Source organism: Leucopleurus acutus (genome assembly GCF_964270905.1).
Source record: "Leucopleurus acutus genome assembly, chromosome: 3".
NCBI classification, from domain to species: domain Eukaryota; kingdom Metazoa; phylum Chordata; class Mammalia; order Artiodactyla; family Delphinidae; genus Leucopleurus; species Leucopleurus acutus.
In genome coordinates this window covers 52,362,232-52,374,592 of record NC_139145.1, presented here as the reverse complement: position 1 = coordinate 52,374,592, position 12,361 = coordinate 52,362,232, and positions in this window count along the sequence as shown.

Below are 12,361 nucleotides of genomic sequence, written 5' to 3'. Positions count from 1 at the left end.
TTGTGAAGACAAAGAGGGGTGGGATAAGGAGAGTGGGAGGCAGGCTCAAGAGGGAGGGGATACAGTGATATACGTATACATATAGCCGATTCACTTTGTTGTACAGCAGAAATTAACACAACAGTGTAAAGCAATTATATTCCAATAAAGATGTAAAATAAATAAATAAATAAAAAGAAGAAACAAAAACAAAATGCTAACATCATTTCTACCAGCTCAATGCCTCACCCTTCGAATGACACTAGTCCCTTTAAAGGGACAGCCTGAGAAAACTTATGGCTGCCAAAAGAATTTACTGTTTGTTCCACCAACACCTGAAGATGGGGTCCCCTGCCTCTCAGCCCCTGTGGGAGGGGAAGAGCCCAACTTCCATACATGGCATCAATTAACAAACCAGGTGGGATTCACATGGACCAACCCCACCTTCCCAGTTTTGGTAATTTTTCACTTCCTTGGTTCTACTGAGCCTCTGCTCACCATCCTCCCTTTTCCCTCATTCTCCCTTTAGAACACCCAGTCTCCTTTGTACAAATCAAAGTTGAGTTCTGTTCACACTGGACTCTTTTCCTACTGCAGTAGGATATTACTGACTAAAATCTGTCCTTACCACTTTAACTAGTACCTGGCTTATCTTTGACATAGAACAGGCTGCCCTAGAACCCAGATTGCTCTTCAATGAATCCCAGGATTTTATCTTTCGGGGAACCAACAGTAATCCAGAATACTACTGTAATGCTGATGTCCAGTGACTCAGGCTGCTGGGACATTCTGCTCCATTTTCTCTCTTTTTCCTTTCTGGAAAATGAAAGCTTAGCACTGTGACTGATAGTTTCTCTCTTGGCAGCAAAAAGAGAAGGGATCACAGGCAGCTTTTAGTGCACTTGCTGTGACACCTCTTTTAATACATCCCCTAGGTCTGCCAGGTTTCCTGGACTTTCCACATTAATTCAATCTTTGAAGTCTCAGAGGCTCTTTATCAAATGTGTTTATTCATAGGAACTCACTAGGCCTTTTAAAAAACATAGACGTATATCATATTAGTTTTTAGATAGCAGGATGAAAAGGAAATGGGGCATAGTTAATTTTGATAGAGAAGAAGAAAGAAATATGAATTTCTGGATATAATGAGAAGGAATGTGATGGACAGCCAAGATTGTTATTAGATGCCTAAGTAGAGGGACTGTCCAATGGCAAAAGATGTTTCTTTTTTTAAAATATAACAACCTATTGACATATAATGCATATATCACATAGTTCACCCATTTCAAATATACAATCCAATAGTTTTTAGTATTTCACAGAATTGTGCAACCAATAGCACAATAAATTTTAGAACATTTTTTATAACCCCCCAAAGAAACCTTTTACTCATTAGTACTTACTCCTTATTTTCCCCAATCCCCTGAAGCCTTAGACAACCAATAATCTACTGTCTGTCTCTATAATTTGCAGCAAAGGGCTTTATTTTGTTTTGTTTTGTTTTTTCTCATTTTGTTTTTATTTTACCATTTTAACCATTTTTACGTATACAGTTCAGTTGCATTAAGTACATTCACATTGTTGCTCAATCATGACCATTCAGCTCCAGGATTTTTCATCTTCCCAAACTAAGACTCTGTACCCATTAAACTATAACTTCCATCCCTACTCCAGCCCTTGGCAACCACCATTCTATTTTCTGTCTCTATGAATTCGACTACTCTAGGTACGTCTTATAAGTGGAATCAGACAGTATTTGTTCTTTTGTGATTGGCTTATTTCACTTAGCATAACGTCTTCAAAATTCATCCATGTTGTAGCATGTGCTAGAATTCCTCTCCTTTTTAAGGTTGGATAATATTCCATTGCATGTATATACCACATTTTGTTTATTCAATCATCTGTCAGTAGACACTTGGGTTGCTTTCATCTTTTGGCTATTGTGAATAATGCTGTTATGAACATGGGCATACAAATATCTGTTTGAGATACTGCTTTCAGTCCTTTTGGGTAGATACCCATAAGTGCAATGGCTGGATTATATGGTACTTCTATGTGTAGTTTTTTGAGAAACTGCCGTACTGATTTCCATAAAGGCCACACCATTTTTCATTCCTAACAGCAATTCACAAGGTTCCAATTTCTCTGCATCCTTGCTAACACTTGTTATATTCTGTTTTTTTTTTTTTTTGATAGTAGCCATCCTAATGGGTGTAAAGTGATATCTCATTATGGCTTTGATTTGCATTTCCCTAATGATTAGTGATGTTGATCATCTTTTCATGTGCTTAAAAGATATACAAAAGCCCTTCATGTATCTTCTTTGGAGAAATGGCTATTCAAGTCCTTTGCCCATTTTTAAATTGCATTGTTTGTTTTTTGTTGTTGCTGAGTTGTAGGAGTTATTGATATATTCTGGATATTAAACCCTTATCAGATATATGATTTGCAAATATTTTCTCCAATTCCATGGGTTGCCTTTTTACTATGTTAATAGACTCCTTCAATGTACAAAAGTTTAAAATTTTTGTGCTGTCCAATTGATCTATTTTTTTCTTTCATTGCCTGTGTCTTTGGTACTATATCTAAGAAATCCTTGCCAGAGCCAAAGTCGTAAAGCTTTCCCCCTGTGTTTTCTTCTAAGAGTGTTATAGTTTTAGCTCTTACTTTCAGGATTTTGATCCATTTTGAGTTAATTTTTGTATGATGTAAGGTAAGGGACCAACTTCATTGTTTTATATGTGTATAACCAGTTTTTTCAACACCAATGTTGAAAGCAAAGGAAGTTCTTAAAGGAAAAGTTAATGTTTTATTTTGAGGTCCTTTTAAGCAGAGCCTGTGGCAAGAACTTATTTACAGATAGTTTATTTGGCAAGTGATCTCAGGAATCAGGAGTGAGGGAAAAGGAAGATTGACACAAGGAAGGATAGAAACCCAGTATAAAGGTATATTATGGAGATTACTGCCATAAATGACAGAGACTTGGTTCACAGCAGCACTGTTTACAATAGTCAAGACATGGAAGCAACCTAAGTGTCTATCAACAGATGAATAGATAAAGAAGATGTGGTACATATATACAATAGAGTATTACTCAGCCATAAAAAAGAATGAAATATTGCCATTTGCAGCAACATAGGCAGACCTAGAGATTATCATACTGAGTCAGACAGAGAAAGACAAATATAATATGATAACAAATATAATACGATAACACTTATAGGTGGAATCTAAAAAAATAGTATTTTTTTAGAATGTTTACCAAAGGGGAAGGGGTGGGGGAAGTATAAATTAGGAGTTTGGGATTAACATATACATAATACTATATATAAAATAGATGAACAACAAGGACTAACTGTATAGCACAGGGAACTATGTTCAATATCTTGTAACAATGTACAATGGAAGAGAATTGAACAGAATATATAGATAAATACATATATATACACTTTTAAAAAGGAAGAAAGTGATCAATGTCGTGTAGGAGATACATATGGGAGGGAGAGGAGGTTTCTAGTAATGGGTAACAAAGGCTTCAAGAAAGGTCACATGTAAACTGAGTCTTGAAAAATGAGGTTTATACATTGATTCATTAAAAAAATATTTATTGATGGCCTTTTGTGTGCCAGAGACTTTACTAGGAGCTAGGGATTCTGTGGTGAGCAAACAAAAATAGTCCCTGCCCTACTTATACTCTAAAAGAAAGACACAAGATTTATAAATTAATTTATCAAATTAATAAGCAAGATAACATAAGATAGTGGTAAGCGCTATCAAGGAAACAAAATATGACAATTTGATAGAGCGTCGAGCTGGGATTGGAGGGGTATGACTGTGGATAGGGTGATCACAAAATTCTCTAAGGAGACCACATTTAAGTGGAGACCTGAACAGTGATAAGAAGGGGTCAACCCCATAACTATCACAGGAAACTGTTCTAGACTAAGAAAATGCAAAGGCCAGATGCAGGGAAAGGGCTTGCGCATTTAAGGAATGGAAATAAAGGCAGTGATTCTGGAGAGGAAGTGCCAGGGATGGAAGAAGGCTATGCAATGAAGTCAGACGGATGGGCACAGGCCAGGTCACACAGGACCCAGTGGGGATCCCACCCAGTAAGGCCTCTGGAGTTAATTTTTGTGCCAGGAACGTCATGGGAGGGTTTTAAGCAGGAGAATGAACTAATACAATTTATGTGTTAAAAGCTCATTCTGACTGCTGTGTCAAAAACAGACCACGCAGGACAGGAGCAGAAGGGCTCAGTCCAGTGCTGAGGCTCCTGCAGACGTCACCCAGGTTGGACTTGGGGATGGTTTGGTCCAGGCTGGTGGCAGTAGAAACAGAGAGGAGGGGAAGTTTAAGATTCAGTGTTGGAGGTGGGCTTGAAGATTGCCTTGGTTGTACTGAGGTGATAGCTGGAGGCATGGACAGAAGTGCCAAGTCAGGCAAGAGGCTTATAAGGAAATGAGGCCTTTCTCCTCCTTGAATGCTTTAAGAGGGCCACTGATGAATAAATGATGGAGATGTGGCTTTGAAACAGATCAAGATGGTGAACACTGTGCAAAGGAATCAGACTTAATTCTGTAGGCAATGGGGAATAATTGAAGGTTTTTTAAACAAAAGGGTGATAGGAACCAAGCTGCGTTCTTTGTCTTGTCACCATTGGGTCAAATAGCTCATAAATTTAACCAGAAAAACAACCACAACAATAGTGTGCATAAGTGTGAGTGTGTGTGTGTGCGTGTGCGTGTGTGTATTTAAGCAAGGAAAGTAAAAGCCATTTGGACAGTAAAACCAGTGACCTTCTTCTTCAGAGGTTAATTTACTTCTCTGTTTATTGATGTTGCTATGGTGATGCTAAAACGCTAGCCAGGAGGACAGAGAACAGTTGACTGTCTCTGCACTTAATAATCTGATTTTATGTAAGACATCAAGAAAGAATGCAATAACTCAGGCCCTTTGCTGCGAGCATTAAAAGAAACCAGATGAGGCTGAGTTCACATCCTTTCCAGCCACAACAGTGCCCCTCCTTGGGTGCAGGGTTTCAGGCCCAGCTGTCTTGGCACTACCCAGCCTGACATTTGGAGGAACTCACCCTGCATCTTGCCCCCTCTCTCCCTTTCACTCCCTCAAACGAGAATATTGCAAACAGCCCACAGAGTGAAATAAAACCACAAGGAAATAGAAAAGGAATTCTGCCTATAAAAGGGGATTTGCAAAGGGAAGCTAGTTTCATTGGTGGATGGAAATGACTTCCTCCCAGAGTATTAGCTGATATGGCCCTGAGCATGGGAATTGGAGAAGCTGCAGATTTTAATTTAGATTTGGATTTTTCCACTTTCTTTCAGGAAGTTGACGTTTGGAAGCTGGTGGTCAAGGTATTTTTTTCCTTAATTAGAAACACATTCTTTCTGTTGTTGTTTAGGATAAAACCACTGAATTTTTCACTTTTCTCAGTGTCATAGTAAGGTTGTGTTCTCTAACTGGAGTTTTTGATGAGAGCAGTAAAAAACAAAAAGGGACCTTTCATCATTCCAAATTCTAAACTCTGAGCATTGCAGATTTTTTAATAATATCTCACTTAAGCCTCCTAGCAATCATAGAAAATATTAGTATTATCCTAATCTCATAGATGAGGAAGCTGGGGCTTCACTGGTGTGGCGGCCCACAGATTATTACGGCGTTATGTGTGATGTGATTTGAGCAATAACAAGAAAGCCTGCTGCCATTCTGAAATAGCCGGGACTGGACAGTTTTACATGAATAAACTTTTCTTTTGCTCAAACATTAGAGGATTTCAAGAATGGTTCAAAGTCCAGTGCAAAATTAAGTTTCAAGCTCATAGCTTTGACAACCCTGTATTTAACAGAGTGAAAGCTCCCTTTCTCCCAGTCTGTGATGACTTTGTAAAATCACAATAGCCACAGCACGTGCTAGAACGAGATTCTGAATCAATCTGATGTATACACACTTAAAATCTGACGAAACTATCCTGAGAGTCAAAGGCTAATATATTTATTCAGCATAACCCAGAACCATTTTTAAGATAAATTAAACAAATATATTCACCCTTGCCATCTGCTCCAGGTTAATTTTCCAATAGTAAAGAAAAATGCTGCAAATCACAATAATAAGACTTCTATCTGACCATCCTCTTTTACAATCTAGCACGAGGGGCCTTAAAATGAGCATCTTTAAAGTATATGCATGGCAAGAAGTAGAATGCCCATAGGTAACAAGAGTGCAAAGGAATGTATTGATAATTTTAAAGTGCTCTTTTATCAACAGATGCATGAACAAATAAGATGTGGTACACACACACACACACACACACACACACACACACACACACTCAATGGAATAATACTCAGCCATAATACAGAATGAAATTTTGCCATTTGCAACAACATGAATGGACTTGGAGGGCATTATGCTAGGTGAAATAAGTCAGACAGAGAGAGACCAATACTGTATGATATCACATATATGTGAAATCTAAAAAGTAAAACAAATGAGTGAATATAACAAAACAGAAACAGACTCACAGATGTAAAGAACAAACTAGTGGTAACCAGTGTCAAGTGGGAAGGGGGGAGGGGCAATAGAGCGATGGGGGATTAAGAGGTGTAAACTACTAAGTATAAAATAAATAAGCTACAATGATATATAATATGTACAACACAGGGAACATAGTCAATATTTTATAATACTGTAAATGAAATAGAACCTTTAAAAATTGTGAATCAATATATTGTACACCTGAAAGTTATATAATATTGTTCATCAACTATACCTCAATAATAAAAAAAAAATGTACTCATTTTAAAGTTCATTCCTGCCCAAGTGCTAGAACAAGACACTGGGGAGTTGTTGCACAGTTTGCATAGTGCCAACTGTCCGATACGCTTGGTGGAGAAGTCCAATCTGATCACTGGCTTGGTGAAGGGCAAAGTGGGGCAAAGCAGTCTCCTTCAAGAGTATTAAGTCTCAACTCCAATATCCCTTCTTTAGGGAGGATTCCCCTGACACTTTAGACTGGGCACTGTCCCTTGATATATCTACACTCTCACCCTCCAACTTTCATTCATAACATTTGTCACGGATGTAATTTAAACCATTATTTGGGTAAAAATTTGTTAATGAGTGTCTTCTACACTACAACATAAGGTCCATGAGATGATGTCTGTCCTGTCACTTTTTGAAGGTGAATATGAAGACTTACCACTCAATGGTTAGCACAAAACCCCTCCAAAATCTCAAAAATGCCTTCCAGCCTTCAGCAGTGCATAGTAGAGATGATGGCCCCTATGCTCCTGAGGACTCTTTAAGGTAACATAGGTGTCTGGTAAGAAGGGAGTGGGAGTGAAGGAGTAAACACCCTCACCTCTGCCGCTATCACCTCCTTTCTCTAATCTCTTATTGTTCCTTCTGATGGGTCAAACCCAACAGAAGCCAAGGGAGTCTGGACAATACAGTCCAAAGACATCAGCATCTCAAGGCACAGACTAGCCCAGAGAAGGGCATAGAATGGATCTAGTGGGGCAAATTTTGTGGTATAATAAGAAATATATTTACTCTTTGTCCTGGGTTCCTGGCACAAAGCTCCCAAAACCATTATAATTTCCTAAGTGATAAGATTATCTTTTGTTATTCATGACAGGCTCTTTCAATCACACCTGAGTTTATGCTAATGAGGTGTTTTAGAGTGAGGTCCCAACGAAACCACAGGATGGGGCTGGTCACCAAAAAAGATCAAGTAATTAAAGGGTTGGTGATCCAGTGGTTAAGACTCCGTGCTCCCAATGCAGGGGGCCTGGGTTCAATTCCCTGGTCAGAGAACTAGATCCCATATGCCACAAGTAAAGATCCAGCTGCGGCGACTAAGACCCGCCACAGCCAAATAAATAAATAAATATTAAAAAAAAAAAAAAGGCTTAAGACCAGACACGGAAGGCCATGTATTAAAGGGTTGGAACTTTTGGTCCTACCCATTGACCTCTGGGAAGGGGAGGGGTGCTGGAGACTAAAGCTCTATAAAAATTCTAGAACAGCAAGATCTGATGAGCTTCTGGGTTGGTGAACACTTGGAGGTGGTGAGAGAGTTGGTGTGTCTAGAAAATGCATGGAAGCTCCATGGCCCTTTCCATACAACTTACCTTGTGCATCTATCTCTTCCATCTGGCTGATCCTGAGTTATATCCTTTTATAAAAAACTAGTAGTCTAGTAAGTGAATGCTTTCCTGAGTTCCATGAGCTGCTCTAGCAAATAAATTGAAACCAAGGAGGGCATCATAGGAATGTGAGATTCACAGCCCCTAGGTCAGAACAGGCGGAAACCAGGGACATGAGATTCCCATTGGCAGTAGGGGGAGGGGGAGGGCTGTCTTGTGTGACGGAGCCCTTAACCTGTGGGATCTGAGCTCTCTCCAGGTAGATAGCGTCAGAACTGAATTAAATTGTAGGACACCCAGGTGGTGTTGCAGAATTGCTTGACGTATGGAAAACTCACAGGTCTGGTGTCAGAAGGGAAATAGCGTTGTAGAAGGGGATTGAGAGGAGAGGAGACACACAGGAGTGTGGTTTTCCTTAGACCAGCACAGCAGGGAAACTCTCATATTTGTAAACTTGACAGTTATCAAAGCACTCCTTCAATCCTCAAAGCTGGGGAATGGGAAACTGACAATGGTATGAAATAGAGGAACAGGAATTCAGGGACTTGCCCAAGGTTAAACAGCTCGACAGCACAACTCGACCTTTCCTTAAGCAATCTGACCTGCATCCGGTGTCTCTGTTGTATTTGTGCTTCCCACCTTCCCCGACCCCCCACAAACAAGATACCATTGTAGCTAGAGATTCTTTGGTGCTAGGGCTGAGCAATGCGGGTGGTTCGTGTTCTGTTTTTTCTGTTTCTTTGGGGATTTTGCCTCTATTTATAAAATATTATCTCTTTGTGCCTGCAGTATTTGTTGTTGTTGTTGTTAATGCACCCAGAATCCGTCATACCCTGGTTTTAGATGAGTTACGGCTAACAGGACGCCTGATTAGTCACACTGAGGGGGGGTAAGGGGGGGATGGGGGAGGGGAAAGAAAGCGCTTGTAAACCTACACAGGGCTGCCCCCTGGGGGCCAGAAGAGTGAGCCCCTTTGGCAGGGAGTGGAGGGGCTGCATTAAATTGTACGATTAAATTAATTTAATTTAATTTAATTTAACTTAAATTAGGTGAGAATGCTTGAGAGCCTCTGGGCTTGGTGGGTTTACCCCCAGAAAACTTCAGTAGTGACAGGCTATGGGGCTCTTTTATGCCAACGTATAGTTTTTCTGTGCCTTACTTTTCTCTTCCCTTAGATATCTAGATTCAGAGAAGATTACCAAAAACTAACTTTTAAAATTTAATAGGTGTTTCTTAAAGAAAACTTAAAAAAAGAAAAAAATTGCCCATAATTCCAACCCCAGAGAGAACATTTTCATCTAAATCTTTCCAGTCATTATTCTCTGCATAGATATACATGCCTATTTATATAAAATTTATTTTAAAATGCAATTATTCTATACACAGTGCTTTGCCGCTTACTCTTTCATCCCATATGGTGTTTTAACGGCATAGATTTTTCAAATTTCATACAGAAATTTTCTCAGCTATTTCATATCCAGAGTAATGAATGCCGTAGCTAGAAATGAATGCCCTCCCCAGTGGTGATGCTGATATGGCTGGTCTGAGATCTACACAGGTGTGGTGGAAAGAACTTCGATCTAGGAGCCAAAAACGTGTCTTCAAATCTTGGCATGGATTCTGGATAAGTTTCTAAACCTCTTAACTTTAGTTCTTTTATATAAAGAAGAGATCATAAAAATCTGAAGATGCTTAACACAAAGTATGTATTTACAGTTTGTGGAATAGTTATATATGTATGGTTATATGGAAGTATAGCTGAATTGGAATCAGATCATCACAGAACAGTTAGTTAAGGGGAAAAGCAGAACTCTTCACTCATGTCCCCTAGTCCCCCCTCCCACTGCACCAAAAAAAAAAAAATCTGCTGTCAAAATAGAAAAGAATGTTCATTAAATGGCAATGAATTTAGAGAGATAAATTGATCCCGTTTTGCCTTTTCAAAGTATTCAGGAAAAAAGGATCTACCACTCAAATGAGATTGGATCGCCTAGCCATCTCTGCTCACCCATCAGCAGCTGTAAGATTGAATCATTTCTTTTGCAAATACACTAACATCTCAAATATATGTCCAGATTTCATAAAATCCACTTTTCCTGTTTTTGTTCTTTTTCTGTGTTTTCTGTCCTGGTGCCAGACCATGTTCTTTCTTTTTCCCAAATCTCCTTTTCCATGGCCTCCCTATGAAACCGAGCTGTACATTGTGGGGCTCCTGGGGATGGGAGCCTTTCTGTCCCCTATTTCTTGTTTGTAGGGAATAGACTCCAGCCTCCATGACCTTCCCTGAATCCCAAAGGGCAGATTCCAACAGTTGCTAATCAGGGAAAGGAGGAAATGCAAAGAAAAGGGAGGAGCACATATTACATACACAGTTGTGTATATACATAATGTACACAAAGTTCCCTGAGTGGGGGCCCGGGCACCCTGCTGGGGTCCAGCCACAGTTATGTATATGCATTGTGTACCCATAGTTCCTCTGTGGACACATAGTATGTCCACTATTGTGTATGTGCATTGTGTATCCAAAGTTTTTTTGTGGACACATACGATGTACACAGTTGTGTGTATGCAATGTGTACCCAAAGTTCCTTTGTAGAAACATTGTATGTCCACTATTGTGTATATGCTTTGTGTACCCAAAGTTCTGTTGTGGAAACAGTATGTACACAGTTGTGTATATGCATTGTGCACCCCCCCCACCCTGGGGGTCCTGCCAGGGATGGGGACAGATTCCACCTCAAGGGATACTCATAAAAATATCTTTGAGCTCTTTACAGAACTAAAACCGCCAACTGATGAAAGAGGTTAGCATTCTTCATTCCAAAGATCACAGTTTATAACCGGAGCAGCTCATCAGGAGACCACCTGAGACCAGATTAAAGGAGCGCAGGCCCTGCGCACACCCTGATCCTTATCAGCAACCCTGCCCTTGAAGCTTTGCTGTAAAACTCCTCGCCAAATCCTCCCGGTTGGGACACACAGCTTTTGGGGGCACGAGCCCACTGTGTCCCTCTTTGCCTGGCAAAGCAATAAAGCTGTTCTTTTCTGCTTCACCCAAAACTCTGTCTCTGAGATTCGATTTGGCACCAGGGCACAGAGGCTGAGTTTTCAGCATCACCTAGTCTGCTGGCTTTAACTTCTTTTCCCTCCAAGACCCTCCCTCTGGACCCCATTCACAGATCTTTCCTTAGGAAGTTCTTGGCTTCTTTAGTTTGTATCTTCATATGCATTTCTGGGAGTCTGGTGGGGCCTTGTGTTTTTCTTGCATAATCATTATCATTTGAATTTTTTTTTTTTAAACTGGCATTTAAAAACAGAGTATAGAATTAGACTTTTGTGTTTCTCTTTTCAGCTGAGGAACTTGCCAGCTATATCATCTTGTAATACTTGATAATAACTTTTTCAACAAGGACAAACCCTTAATCACTCTTTGTTGCTTCCCTTACCAGGTTAGGGGCAGAGGGAGCCATGACTATACTGGGAAAAATGACTTGTTCCACCTTTACTGGGAGGCCCTTGAAGGGTTGGTGGTCCAGTGGGGTGGGGGCCATGGTAGGTGTAGATGTCAGGCTGAGTCAGCCGGGCACCTGCCTGTGTCCCAGGAAGTTCTCTGTATGAAAACTGAAAGAGCAGATTCTTAAGTGCTGTTTGATTGTGGACCCCACTGATTGAGTTCTGAAAGGCCTCACACTGAGATCAGAATTGGGGAATTAGGTTATCTTGAAATACCACCCTGGGTGTGTTTAGCTTGGGGATAGGTAGTTACAGTTAGACAAAGAAAAAGAGTAAACTAAAATAGTTTCATTAATTGACCAAATCAGGCCAAGATAAAATTTCCAAGGCTTAAATGTTCAGGTACTTACTGAGCAAATGCTGTCCTTCACTTGAATTATTTAGGTAGTTATGTCTAATTCACTTGGTTGCTATTTTCTTGTTTATTCCCATGGAGCCTAGCATGCCCTCCAGCTTCTTAGTGTGAGGATTGCAAATCCTTCTCTGCAAACCCACAGCAGTGGGGGAGGGGTAGAGGATGTCTGGTTTCTTTGCTGTGACCTGGTCATTTTTTTAAACCTCAGACTCTTGATTTTACATAATAATTTTTTGTATGTGTATGTGTGTCAGTTGGCTGGGGGTTATGGTTGACATAAATACATATGAGATTACTCAAATCATTTTTAGAATAATTTGGGTATACTTCTGATATAAATAGAGTC